At 52.5% G+C, this 12,457-nt stretch overlaps 1 protein-coding gene across 19 annotated transcripts in view; it reads left to right on the top strand.

Annotated features, from left to right (window-relative positions):
- RBFOX3 (RNA binding fox-1 homolog 3) overlaps nucleotides 1-12,457 on the top strand; it is a 454,119-nt gene that overhangs the window by 240,973 nt on the left and 200,689 nt on the right. For 17 of the 19 annotated variants that reach the window (XR_014257851.1, XR_014257852.1, XM_082443027.1 and 14 more), the window contains one exon: nucleotides 11,898-12,005. The gene's annotated coding sequence lies outside the window, so the exon portion shown is untranslated. Of the gene's footprint in view, nucleotides 1-11,897; nucleotides 12,006-12,457 lie in introns of those variants that run through there. The other 2 variants (XM_082443022.1, XM_082443023.1) reach the window with 1 other exon arrangement.

Genomic DNA, 12,457 nt, shown 5'->3' with positions numbered 1-12,457 from the left:
AAACCTGCCCTGGGGTCAGTGGTGATAGTGGGAGAGGGACTGTCCCTCATCTGTGCTGCAGCAATGACTTAACCCAAGTACTAAGAAATGCTGTCTACTGGAATCAACTCTCCATGCCTGTGGAGCCTCTTTGAAAAGTCCTGGTCCAATATTTCTCTTGCCAAGATCTTGATATCACCATCTTCTATTGTTACACACCGGTGTTCTGTGTCTTTCACACACATTCTTTCCAATCCCAATGACAATGGGATGGGAATGACAAGAATCCCCATTTGACACCTATGGCCCCGTGGTTTAGGGAGCCTGACAGCTTTGCCCAAGCCCCACATTCAGGGAAGGTAGGGCAGGAAATGGAACTCAGGCCTGCCTGGTTCCCAGCCCCAACTTCCCGCCCTCCAGCACACTACCGCCTCCCCTCCCCCCCACACACACCTTGTTTCTTACTTTCAAACTAATGGCTTCGACAAGTGAGCGACAAGTGAGCGTGGGGCCAGTTGTCCACACCCAGTGCCAGCCAATCTCATATTCTTCCCTGAGTGCTTTGCAATTGCTGGAGCTGGGAAGGGGGCTTCCAGGCAAAGGACTTTGGAAACACAGCACTGCCGGTTAACTCACAAAGCATCCCAGACCCCCTCTAAGGACCCAAAGACAACCCTGGATATTCTCTCTCCAGAAGATGCACGTGTGTACACAGGTGCAGTCGGGGCTTTGAGACCCGTGGACCCTGCTTAAGAATGCTTGTCTCAGTGGGTGCTTACCTGGGCCCGTCTCCTTTCCATCCCAACCCTTGGGCTTCACTCTCACCTGCCGTTGCCTTTCGACACAGTGTGACGTGCATTTCATCATTCCCGGGAAAACAAGTTTCACTTAGAAGCCAGGTCCTTAACTCTCCCATCCACTGCCCCCAGTCGGTTCAGCTCCACGTGGGAAAGCGAACTAACTTTTATTAAGAGCTTGCTGGGTGCCAGGCTCTGTGCTGGGAACTGTGCCTGGGCACGCTGCCCGCGCCAGCTCATTGAATGGATTGGATGTTCCGCCAGCCCTTCAGCGTTGCAGTCTCGGTGAGACCATACCTGCTTGCCTTAGCTTCACGGCGGTGGCTCTGTGGAACCGCTCTCCCTCTCCCTCTCCCTCTCCCTCTCCCTCTCCTTTTCTTGGTCGGGTGCCCTCTCTTCTCCTGCCCCCGTATTTATCACTACTTCTGAGGCACACCTGGAAACCACCCTTGCCAGCATATCCCCTGGTATCTCTCTACCTGTACCCACCTCTTCTTTCCTTACACCGACATTCTTCTGTGTCACCTTTTGCATGTTTTTAATAATTGTAGACACGTATACAAAGTTGAGAAAGTCACGAAGGTAAGTTCTGGCTCCTGAATTAGAACATAGATTCCTAAAGCCTTTGGCATCCTCTAGTCTTCACCGCTTGGGTTCTCTGCACCTGGTAAATGCTCATAACTCTGTTTTTCCTTCTCGCCTCTCTCTCTCCCTCCATCTGCCTGACGTGTCTTCTCCGTGAGCACACGGGCCAAGGCAGGGCCCACACACAGCACATTTCTGATGAGAACTTACCTGCTCTCCATGGGAAAAGTAGACATGGAAGTTTCTACCTCTTGCCTTGAAGTGCCTTTGTGTCCTGGCTCGGCTGAGGGGGTGTGTCTGGGTGGGGTCCAGAGGAGGCAGGAGCCCGAGCTTCAGCTCAGTGGCCGTGACCTCCCTAAGACCTGCTGCAGTGGCAAGAGAGCCTCTTGGCTTTGTGTTTGTTTTCTTTCCCTGACGTTGAGGAGTTGGTGTTTCACACAGGGAGAACGTGAGGTGGGCCCCTGAGGTCCCTGGACCTTTGTAGGTGGGGATGCGCCTTTAGAAGATGACGGGGCCCATCTGTGCCCTGAGCTCCAGCACCTCATTTGAGCATGATAAGTTTGGGGTTTTTTTGTTTGTTTGTTTGTTTTAATTTTATTTATTTATTTATTTATTTATTTATTTATTTATTTATTTATTTATGGCTGTGTTGGGTCTTCGTTTCTGTGCGAGGGCTTTCTCTAGTTGCGGCAAGTGGGGGCCACTCTTCATCGCGGTGCGCAGGCCTCTCACTATCGTGGCCTCTCTTGTTGCGGAGCACAGGCTCCAGATGCACAGGCTCAGCAATTGTGGCTCACGGGCCTAGTCACTCCGCAGCATGTGGGATCTTCCCAGACCAGGGCTCGAACCCGTGTCCCCTGCATTGGCAGGCAGATTCTCAACCACTGCGCCACCAGGGAAGCCCCTGAGCACGATAAGTTTTAAGCCCACCTGCTTTTTCCGCTCATTTGAATCTGAAAAACAAAGGCCATGAATCAAATATATGCGTGGTGTTTCATGGCACCTGGATATTGGCAGTGGCACTGCTGGCCTGTGAGGGCTTCCTCTCCATGGACCCTAGTGCCTCTGGAGATGGCCTCCCCCAGCTGTGTCACCAGTTATATCTAGGACCAGATGGTGCTGTAATGGGGGCTCCTGGCAGAACGTGCCAAATTCCCTGAACGTGCCTAGAAGGCGGCTTCCCAGGACCGTGAGGAATCCATTCTCCACTTGCCTGTTAGTGCTGGCGAGAGCCATGCTGTGACACAGAGAAGTGGGGCGGCTCCTCAGAGCCGTTCCAGCTGCAAAAACAGTAGCAATTCTGCTCCAAGGTTTTAGGGGGAAAGACAGATATGCACAGAACAGGCAGGCAGAGCTCACAGCTGTGAGGTGCAGTATTTTCATGTCGAAGGCTCTATTGGCAACTCAGCAGAGAGCGGTAAGCAGCTGTTCTCCAAACCCACCAAGGGTAAGATGTGGGGAGTGAACTCAGGGTTCATCGTGCAGGATTTGGGATAGATCAGAGGAAGGACTTTTCCCGGCAGTGGTGTTGGTTTGCCAAGGGAGACGGGGCATGGGGAGCTCCTTACTGGGAAGCATTTAAAAATTGTACCAATTCTCATGATGAGGACAGTCAGAGAGGGTTCTGCCTGAAGGCAGGAGAATGACTGAATGAGCATTGTCAAGTCTGTTCTCCAAGCAGGAAGATCTGGGGTCCTGCTGGACAGCTGGGGCAAATGGGGCCCTGATTCTGGTGACGGGCTGGGCTGCCAGCAGCGCCTCTTTGTCCTGTGGCTTTGGGCCAGAGTCAGCACCAAGGGGGCCCTGTGGGGGAGTGAATCCCAGCCACCACCCCCCAGAGGCCACATTTGCAGTGGTCAGACAGCAAACCCACCACAGCCTTGTGGGAAGTTGCCCACATCTCAGGAGCCACAGGCCACCTAAATGGTCCAGCACCACAGGACATACCAGCCAGCCCAGGCTGCTCTTGGCAGTAATTTGCCCAGGGCCCTCCAGCGAGCTGATCTTCAGCTTTGTACCCAGAAACCGGGCAGAGGCCTCCTGGGTAATCGCTGCTCTGGCAGCCAGGCGTTCTGTACAGGGAGGTTGCCGTGTATCTTCTGAGTGGCCCGGAGGAGCCTCCCTCATCTGCCTCTCTCACTTCCAGCCTCTTACCTGTTTCATCTCTTTCCTACTTCTCTCACTTCCAGCTTCTTACCTGTTTTGTGTCTTTCCTACTTCTCTCACTTCCAGCTTCTTACCTGTTTCGTCTCTTTCCTTCTGCTGAGGCCCGCCAGGCTCCCAGGTTCCCTCCTTTTTTGGGGTGACACAGGTTTGACAGTTCTTCCTTTCTGACTCCAGTATGCCAAAACTTCGTGGCAGAAATGAAATGCAGGGAAAACCATCTGGGAAGTAGGTCACATAAAAAAACAACCACCTGCCTATAATTAAACCAGCTCCTTCCAGGGGGCTGTCTCCAGAAGAGCCAAAATCCAGCGGCAGCTTCCTTCCCCCGACCCCCTACACCTTCCCTCCTTACAAGGGAAATCTCAAGATGCAACACTTGACACAAATTTTTCCAATAAAACTCCATCAGGCAAATAATAAAAACATCACAATATTAGTACTCTGACTGCCTCTTGACTGCATTATTGAGAAGGGAAACTGGAAGGGGTAGCGGTGCTAATCGTGGAAATGAAAGCAGGAGGCATTGGCTGTATTTTCAGGTAGAGACCTCCCTGTCTCGTTTGCAGTTTTGTTTTCTGGATTTTAACGTGTGATTGGTGGTGTCCTCTGGGTTGGAGTTTTGGATGATCCACGACGGTCTCCTCCTCTTCCTTGTGGCCTCCTCAACCCCATGCCGGGTTTCTTCTTGGCCACTGGGTAAGCAAATAACACCTGGACCACCCAGATCTTCAGGCCCAGAATGCTTTTATTTCACTCATGACAGGAATTAGTCCTTACAAGGACCTGGCTGACAGCTCTCAGATAGGACCTTCTGTCTCTCATAAACTTTGCCAACAGTAGGCAAGCAGTTCACAGGAGGGGGACTGACTAATGATGTGCTGGAGGTTTTTCCAATCCACGAGACAATTGTTTTTAAAGAAGGAGGGGGGAAAAATTATTTCTAGATATGACAAAGTGGTAAAGCTTAACCTTCATTCTCAGAAAAATCATCATGAAACCAAGTGATTAAGACTTGGGAGTTAGTGTGTGATGTGATAACTGTCTTGTAAAGGGCGAGATTTGTCAGCCAGATCTAATCTCTTTCCCTGCCAAGAGGGCGGCCCAGGTAGATGACGAGACAGGCCACCCTGTGACTCACCTTGGCCTCATCAAAGATTGCAATTCTTCTTCTTTTTCTTTTTTTAAAGGATTGCAATTCTAACCACATAGCAAGGTTCAAAACCACTTACTGGGAAGCAACTAGTTGACAAGGGGAAGTCGAGGGTTCAGGGACACCTTGGCAATTTGCAGACAATCTCAAGTCTATCTTTTCAGCCCAGGAAGGCACAAGTTTTGTCCCCTCCTCGGTATCCAGGGGAGAGATCCTCTTTTCTAGAACGCTCTGCCACACACACCAATGTTGCTTTCCATACTTGGTCGGGCCGGGATTGCCAGCAGAGCTCTCCGGGTAGACCCAAACCACCAGCCCTCTGAAAGGAAGCCAGGTGTGCTCACCCACACCCCGTCCTGGGCAAGTTCCCCACCAGGGGCCTCCCAGGATTGTAACGGCATCTTCAGATGTCAGAGCTTGGCATGGGCCTGAGCCAAGACCTCAAATGCTGTGCATTGGCTTGACTGCAGAATCAATAGCAGCTTCCTTATGGCCATTTTGTTTGGAGATAAACATCTAAAATATGACGCATTGGGTCTGGTTTAGTGGAAAGAGTGCAGACTTTGGAATGAGAATGACCAGGGTCTGCAGTTTCAACCAGGCTGCCTGCTGACCATGCGGCCTTGGACGAGTGACAATCCCAGTGTCCCAGTCTCTTTGTCTGAATGATGGGGCAGCTGTGGTGGGTGGGGGGGAGGTGGATGGGAGGAGGGCTCAAGGAGAGAACAGAGGGGAAGCACCAGGCAGGCAGTTGATCCTTGTGAAGTGTTAGCTCCTTTCTTTTTTTGAAGGATGTGCGTGTATACGTGTGCATGTGTGTGCATGCCTGTGTGTGCATGTATGTCAGTGTGTGTGTGTATTTAGGCTGGGCAGTCAGACAGCTGGAAGCTAGTGTTTCCAGGTAAAAATACAGGATACCTGGTTAAATTCTAATTTCAGATAAACAATGAATGATCGATAGTATACGTATGTCCCAAATATTGCATCATACATACTTATACTAAAAAAGTGTAATACATTATTTGTTGTTTATCTGAAATTTAAAATTTAACTCGTCATCCAGTAATTTAATTTGCTAAATCTGGCAACCCTAGCTGGAACAAGGTTTGTTATTCTGGTTGTAAAGCTTGACTGACAGAAGCAGGTGTGCCGGGAGACGGTGGTGGCCTTGGGGTGCGGCGCACCTCACCCAGCCCACACTCCTTGAGTCTCTGTTTGGCCCGGTGACTTCTTTTCCTTTTCTTGTTTTGGGGGTCCTTCAATTGCATCAGGCAGAACTTTGGGCAGTAGACAGTCTTAGCTGGGAGCCAAGGTAGCAGCCAAAGTCTCGGCCCAGTGGGGTTGCCCCTGACTCAGGACTGACCCCGAGTTTACACTGAGCGACACAGGACCAGCTTGGGCTGCTCACCAGGCTCCGTCTACTTGCTGACCCGGGTGCTGGGCAATGTTCTCTGGAACCTTATCCGTTTGTCTCATGGGTGACATTTGATCTTCCTGAAACAGGACCCAACAGAGCTCAGAGCAGCCGCCAGATAGTGTGACCCCCGCACAAGCCAAGCCCTCAGTAAAGCCTTTCTGCCTTCTCAGCCCCAAGACACCCCCGCCCCTGCAGCTCTGTTCCAGCCCCCCAACCCTCCACCTTCACTAAACCACTGCCTGAGCCTCTGTGCCCCAGCGCGGCAAGTTACACCCTGGTTCTCCCAGCCTGCTCAGTGGGTGCTGTCACCCTGGCAGATTCTGGTGCTGTCGGCAGGGGTCACATACACGTGCAAAGGGGAACTAATGGGAAATAAAATAGTTTTGCTCCCCCGAAGACCCCTCCCAGCTCTGCCAGCAGACCCATCCCTTGCAGAGTGAATTGTTTTCAATCCAATCTCGTTTTTATTGAAGTTTCCTCCTGGTTAGCTCAGGAGTCTTCTCCCCCAGCCTCTTCCATGTGGCCTTATTTACCAGAATCCCCTCGACGTGGCATTTAAGTGTCTCCATTAACATTTCGTGCATCTTACTCATTGTGAGCGTGGGCTCTCCGAAACCTCGGGGGTGGCGGGCACGGCGGCAGCCCGCAGAAACGCCAGGCTTATTTTAACTGGTTCGAAACTATCGCTGGTGACCACAGAAGGGTCCCTTTCCTTGAGTAATGACCTGGAATTTGATCATGCAGCTTTTATTAGCTTGTAAGTGGAACCGTGTAAGATCAAAGCCAGAGCCAGGGGCACATCTGCCCACCGTGGCACACTCAAGCCCCGTACACACCTGCCCTCCATGGCATACCAGCCCTGGAGGACCCGGGCAAGTGTGTGTGTGCAGCCCAGTGGATGACAGATGGCAGCTCTTGGGGGAAATCGTCTTGAATGGGTTTCTGGCCATGGGCTGGCTTGTCTCCAGCTCTCTTGCAGACTTGGCCCCTCATAACAGAACAGATACCCTGCTGACCCTTCTTGTGTCACTCTGGGTTCCTTGCCTGCTTGAAGACGTTTGCTTGCCAAGGAGCGGGAGAAGCCCTCTGAGCGTCCAGGACCTCATGGCACCCTTCTCAGTATGGGGAAGCTCTGCTCAGAAGTCGGTCACTGGATCCCCAGGCTCTGTGCCCTCCCCTTGCATTTTTTGGGGAGAGGAATGTGAGAGCTCAAGTTCTTGGAAACACGGATGGTCTAGACTCCAGAACATTTGGGGACTTAACGTCCCCACACCCAGGACCCTCGTTTAGAATGCAGCAGCTTCTGCTTCCTGCCTACTTAGGCTGGTGGTTTCTAAAGAAAACCTCAGTGGGCAGTTGAAGAAACAACTCTAGACTACTTTATTGTCCTTTAAATGGAGGGAGAGTGGAAAGGGCAGATCTGACTCTTCCAGACTCACTGCCACATGCGTCATTCATCTGTTCAGCCATCCAGGCCGAGGAATTCTACTGAGTCACTGAGGGTGTAAAACGCCGCGCTACCAGCTGAGTGACCATACACGTCATCAGGGTCTCTCACTCTCTCAAGGGGCTTATAATCTAACCATGCTTGTCTCAAAAGTTTTTTGGAGATATGATAATTAAGGTAAAATATAATATTTCCCTACCTGCAATTAACAATGGTTAACATTTAGTTATACTGCATAGTTTAAAAAAAAAAAAAAGAAATGAAGCATTATAGATGCAGGTCAAGTCCCCTCTGCACTCCCAGCCTCAGTCCCCCCGCCACGCAGACACCCAGAGGTAGCTCTGAGCGTCGACTTGGTGTCCATCATTTTTGTCCCTTGAAAACACACTTGCACACATGTAACCATGAACAATAAATAGATCATAGTTCTGTGTCTTTTTTTTTTTTGGCTGTGATGGGTCTTCGTTGCAACGTGCAGGTTTCTCTCTAGTTGTGGCGCTCGGGCTTCTCTCTAGTTGTGGTGTGCGGGTTTTAACTTCTCTAGTTGTGGCGCGCAAGCTCCAGAGCGCCTGGGCTCTGTAAATGTGGCACGCAGGCTCTCTAGTCGAGGTATGTGAGCTCAGTAGTTGTGGCGCGCGGGCTTAGTTGCCCTGCAGCATGTGGGATCTTAGTTCCCTGACCAGGGATTGAACCCGCGTCCCCTGCATTGGAAGGCGGATTCTTTACCACTGGACCACCAGGGAAGTCCCTCTACGTCTTTTTAAAGTGCACATACATGACATCTTTCTGCAACTTGCTTCTTTCAGCTTTGTGTTTTTGCAGCTCCTCCGTGCGTTTCTGATCTACTCCTTTTATCTGGTGTGTAGAAATCTGTCTTAGGAATTTACTGCTTCATCTTTATCCACTCTGTCCTTTATGAACATTCCGGTTGTTCGGAAAATGTTGCTATCGCAGAGGATGCCGCGGAGTGGGTCTCTGTGCCCATCTACTCTTGCACTGGAGATGGTACCTGTCTGTGAGTGGCTGGCCTTAGAATGTTCCAGATCCTGCCCACAGCTCTCCAACTGTCTGGACCTGCCTGTGCTCCACCAGCCGTCTCCTCCACCCTCACTGAGATTGCTAGTCGCGTCTACTTTTGTCCACATGAGAGCTGAGGTGGCAGCTTACTTTACTCTGAATCTCCCAATTCTTGCACACCTTTCCTGTTTACTGGCAGGCTTGGGGTTTTGCATACTCCTGGGGAACTGTGGATTACTCCACCCTCTACTCTCCCACTTGGGAAAGCAGTCTGTACCCCGGAAAGATTTAAGGCAAAACCTGAAACTGTTCTACTTATTTCGCCAATGTCTGGACTCCTTGTTAGGCCCCCAATGCCTGCACCCCACTTCAGGAGTGATCATGACCCCTGACCTCCATGGCCAAAACGCTGAGCAGCCTGTGTAGGGCCTTGACCTCTCCCTGCCCTCTAAGTCTCTTTGGCTGCTGAGCCCTCAGGCCCGGCCAGGCCGGACTACAGACCCTCGGACCCTCAAAGCAATCCCGGGAGAGGCGTGGAGATGCAGGCGAGGATGAACAGAGGTCTGGAGATGTTTACATTTGGCCTCAGGGTAGCTCCCAGAGGTAGGAGAATTGGCAGGGGTGTCCGCTTGTCCAAGGGGCATCTTGTGGCTCAAGACCTGGGCTCAAGCACCCCCTTCTCCGGGGGACATGCTGCAGCCACAGGGACCCCCAGGGATTGCCGGTGGGAAGCAGAGTCTCTGGGCAAGTGAAGTAAACAGCAGACCTCAGGCCAAGTTGCCCTGGCCTTGGCACTTTATCTGCAGGAAGAGACTAGATGCCACACCCTCCCTCCCTCGCTGCCCTGAGGGTGTCACTGGACCTTTCCCATTTCCCACTGTCAGGCCCCCCTGCCTGGGGCTCTCTGCCCCTTCCACGCCCAGACAGCCCAGCTCTGGCCTGAGCCCCTGGGGGTCCAGCCTGGGAATTTGCTGGGGATCTGGGGTGGGAAGAGGTGAGGTAAACAGGACCAGGGGGTAATGGCTAAATGAATGAGTGAATGAGTGATGCGTGGAACCCAGGGCACTGGACCCACTAATGCTCCATCCTGGGACTCGTGCTCAGGAAGTGCACAGAGGCCCCTGTCCCCGCTCTGGCACTTTCCTAAACTAGCCCCTGTTGTGTGGCCCCGCCTGTCCTGCCTCCTTTGATGGTCCTGCCCTGGGGCGGGGGGGGGCAGGAGTGCTGTGCAAGAGGGGGCAGCTGTTTTAACAGCTGCAAGTTCACATCGCAGATGGGAAACCGAGTCACCCAGCGGCCACCGTAGCAAGAGCGAGGACAGCGTGGCAGTCACAAGCCAGGCTCCAGGTTCCCTGGGCTCACTTGAGTCCAAGACGTGCCAATATGCAGGTTGTGCGCCTTGAGCGGTTGGGGCTGGGGGAGCTCTTCGAGGGTTCCGTGCCTCGGTTTCCCTCTAGGATCTCAGGAAGGGTTCACGTGTTACAGCAGGAAGAAGGTTCTGAGAGTCTTGATGATCAGAGGCATGGCCCTGCCTGAGCCCCTGTCCTTCCCTCCTGCCCGATCTCCCCTCCCCGGGGAGGCTGGAGCAGCCACAGAGCACCCCGCAGTCCTCTCCTGTGCTCGGCCCAAGACTGACCTGGCAGAGGCGACAACACGGTTTATTAAACCAATGAAATCTTTTAAGTACATGAGCCCCAGGGACCCCTGAGGTCTTCATATGCTTGGAGGAGTTTCCAGGTCTGAGATGTGTGGGCTGCATGGGACCGGGAGTGGGGGGTAGGGGGGGGTCTGTCCCCATCCCAGGAAGGGTTCTGTCACCCTCCATGTCCTCACCCAGCCCCGAGTCGGGATGCAGCTTGCTGCCCCTTGTTCTCTGTATTACAGCTGAGAATCTCCAGTTCCCGTCTTTTTAAAAATCTGCTCTTTTCCTGGTCTCCTTCTTCCCTTCCTTTCCCGCCCCGCTTCTTTGTCTCTTGGAACTTTTCCTGGTGTGCCTAATTCCTGGGGGCTGCAGCAGCCTTGGGGACGTGGGCTCACCTCGCTGCGCGCACACTCAACCCTGCGAATCGATTCCAAAAACGATTAGTTACAGTACAGTAGCGCTGCTAACTGTGGCATTTTGCTTTGCAGTTATTGATACATCATCAGAATTGAGAAGCCATCGTCAGGCAGGGGAAGAGGGGGCCGCTGGGTGGATGCACAGAGGAGGGGGACGTGGAGACGACTGTCCTGCAAATGCGGGGAGCCTGGCTCTGACGGCAGGGATGGATTTTGAGGCCCCGGCAGAAGCAGGGGCTGGGGCTGGGGCATCACTTCAGAGACTTGAGGGCCAGGTCATTCCTGGCTCGTTCCCAAGCAGACGGCTAGACCCTCGCTGCCTCCTTCTCCCTCCTGCTTCGATGTCACTGCAGGGGCACAGCTCCTTCCCTGAGAGTGGGAACTGCTTGCTGGGTGGAGCATGGGGGCGGGGGGCAGTGACATTTCTGGTTCTGTGAGGGGGCAGGGTCAATCTCTTGCAGTGCAAGGTAAAGGACCTGAATCAGACAGGGTTCTCCAGAAAAATGGAATCAATATGATCTATGTATCTATCTACCTACATATGCATGTATGTAGCTATCTACAGCTATGTGAAGATATATCTTGTAGCTATAGATAGATGGTAGATATCATGTAGAGATAGATAGGAAGGAAGGAAAGGAGGGAGGGAGGAGGAAAGGAAGGAAGGGAGAAAAGATATTTGTTTCAAGGAATTGGTTCCCAAAGCTGGTTGTGGTGAGCCCTATAGGTTTTGATGAGAGAGGTTAAATGTCTAGATAAACTGCAAGGTCAGCACCAGCTGCAGCCCCTGGTCAGCCCCACACACCTGGAATCTAGCCTGGTGCTGGGGAACCCCAACTGGTAATGGGGTGATGCTGATGATTTATCCCCAACCCAGCTCTGTTGACCTGAGCAAAGAGTTGGGGCCTGAGTTGGGAATGGGTGACATGGGCCATGCTACCATCAGTCTGCCCCTTGCCAGCCAGACCCCATGGCCTATTGCCCCCATCTCCTCGCATTCCAGGGACCGGTCCAGTATGGTGAGTCTCACTGCAGGGGCGCGGCAGAGCTGGGAGCATCTGCTGCCTTGAGGTGGTAAGCGGGGACGCCTCATTATAACTCCCTGTTATAACTCCCCCCAGCCTAATGTTTTCTCCTCACAGTGTTCAAAGGATGCGGTTCCCATGACACTCTGTCCTGTGATATTTTTAATCAAGAGCACGGGAGAGCGTGTGTCTGATGCACTCCAGATATTCAGAGATTGAAATGGTTTTGTTCTCATGTATTCTCTTTTCAACACAGGGTTAAGTCAGATCCGCCCGAGGAAGATTCTGCCCACATTTCCCTCGAGCTAGTCTGCAGGCCCCTTCGGCTGGGACCCTCTCCCAGGAGCTGCCCATCTGCAAACAGGTGCGTGCCCCCTTCCTGTAGTGCCGCCTTCCAGCATACATGCTGCTCCACCCGACCTGGTTCTCAAACCAGAGCATCTCGGAGGCCTGGGGGGCTAGGGGTGGGGGGCACAGCCATGGGCGGCAATGTGGCCTGGAGGGGTGTCAGCTGGGGAGCTGTGGTCAGTAGAGAGGAGGGTCCACACCTGTCCCCATCACTTGGTTCCCGGACCCCTCTGTGTTTTTCACCTGCCCTCATCCTGTCCTTTCACTGAAATGCAAATCAGCGAGTATATGATAGATAATTAATAGACTGATCAGCCAGCAAGGGAGGTAAGTAGATAAATAATTTTAACGATCCTTGGGTTGCCCATAAATTCCCTCACCGCCTTTTTATTAAACGCTCTGTTTACAGGCATCATTTATACTGCATGTCATTTTGTGGACCCCTCCCCCACTTCCTTAGCGGCACCC

The sequence above is a fragment of the Balaenoptera physalus genome, assembly GCF_965194825.1.
Source record: "Balaenoptera physalus genome assembly, chromosome: 20".
Taxonomy (NCBI): domain Eukaryota; kingdom Metazoa; phylum Chordata; class Mammalia; order Artiodactyla; family Balaenopteridae; genus Balaenoptera; species Balaenoptera physalus.
This window is presented reverse-complemented; position numbering and strand designations above follow the sequence as displayed.